The sequence below is a fragment of the Nothoprocta perdicaria genome, unplaced genomic scaffold (genome assembly GCF_003342845.1).
Source record: "Nothoprocta perdicaria isolate Ctin4 unplaced genomic scaffold, notPer1 scaffold_460, whole genome shotgun sequence".
NCBI lineage: Eukaryota > Metazoa > Chordata > Aves > Tinamiformes > Tinamidae > Nothoprocta > Nothoprocta perdicaria.
Genome location: NW_020455711.1, coordinates 134,256 through 135,793, shown reverse-complemented (window position 1 = coordinate 135,793; position 1,538 = coordinate 134,256).

The following is a 1,538-nucleotide window of genomic DNA, read 5'->3' as shown; positions in this document are numbered from 1 at the left end:
CGGTGACAAAGGGAGAAGGCAGCAGGGAGGCTGTAATGGGCTATGAAAGCAGTAGCTCTGTTAAATCCACAGCTCTTTACTATCTTGTGGTCCTAAGTTTTAATTTCTCGATTTCTCTTGTGGGGGTGTTTTGTAGGTTTCCTTTCAGACAAGGAGCGAGGGGTTAGGCCAGTTCCTGTGCTCCCCACCATGAGCGTGCGCTCCTCTCCTCTGCATTGGAGTCTCACGGGCAGCTCATTSGGTTCCTCCACGCGGCCGGTGCGAGGGTGCCCCGTGCCCTGGGTGAAGCAGCCAGCCGTGCAGTGTGGGGAAGGTGCAGGCGGGCACAAGCATTTGTGGTGGTTTTGCTGTGGGAGACGGGCACGGATTTTGCTGCCTGTGGAACCGTGTGGCTGTGTTTCACGTTGGAGGCTCCAGCGGTGCCTGCTCCTGGCGCATGTGTTCTCATCTGCAGGGGATTCGCTTCCTACAACCAAGGGGGAGAAGCTGTTCTGGGAGATACACTTTCAAATACAGCTCCTCGTTTTAAAGAGGGGTTGATGTGTGGATTCTAACATGCCATACTATGGCCATCCGAGGCGTATGGTTGTGGGAGGGGGGCTGCACCAGCCGCGATGCTGCAGAACAGAGCCTTCATTTKCAGAAATGCGGCCAGGGGCTTTGCCAGCCCCTTCCAATTCTGATTGTGCTACACAAACACCAARTAAACCCGAGCGCTTGCAAAGTGATTTTCTAACAACATCACTATTGTCCCCGTAGCATCTTTATTGTATTTATTTTCCTGCTTCCCCGYATGAGTGCCCGCGGTGGATGGAGGCGCCGTGGCAGGTATTGCCCCCAGGGCAGGGCCAGCAGCACCCGAGGGCTYCGCTGGGCCTCGCAGCTCCCCCCCGCGCTTTGCGTGGCTGCTGGGCTCATTACACCCGCTTCACGGGGGCACTTTTACGGTCAGCAGCTTCCGTGCCATGTCCTGGTTTCAGGGTGCCGCTTTTTAATGTCATTTGCGGCATCTAGAAAGCTGCTAGCGGGCAGCAATCTTGGGACTGACCGGGGCGGGGGGCAGAGCGCCCGCTGGAATGTGGCAGCGCTTCATGGGGGAGTCCTGGGTTTTCTGAGCACTTYACAGAAATGTCCTCTGCGTGCCCTGTGTACCCGACTGCCTGGGCGGTGTAACGGGGTTTTTTGGATCTGGCTTGTGAGGAACTCGGCAGAGGAGCGCGTTGAGGCGCTGTATGAAGGGAAGGTGACTTCCCTCTCCCGCTCAGTCTGCAGGGAGGGCAGCAGCAGTGCCCGCTCGTGGGGCTTCGCTTTTCCTCAGGCTTTGCCAGGTCAGTGCTCAGGCTCGGTCCTGCCGCCTCTCCAACTGCTCCTGGAGCGGGCACCAAAGGAGCTGCCAGGCGCATCCTGCGCTTCCCAGGGCTTCTTCCTGGGGCTTCTCAGTCCTGGCAGGGCACGAGGGCAGGCCCAGGCCTGCGTGCCCGGCTGCAGCGCCTGCCTGCTCGGGGGCACGGAGGGGCCTCCTTCCCCCTGCCAGGGCT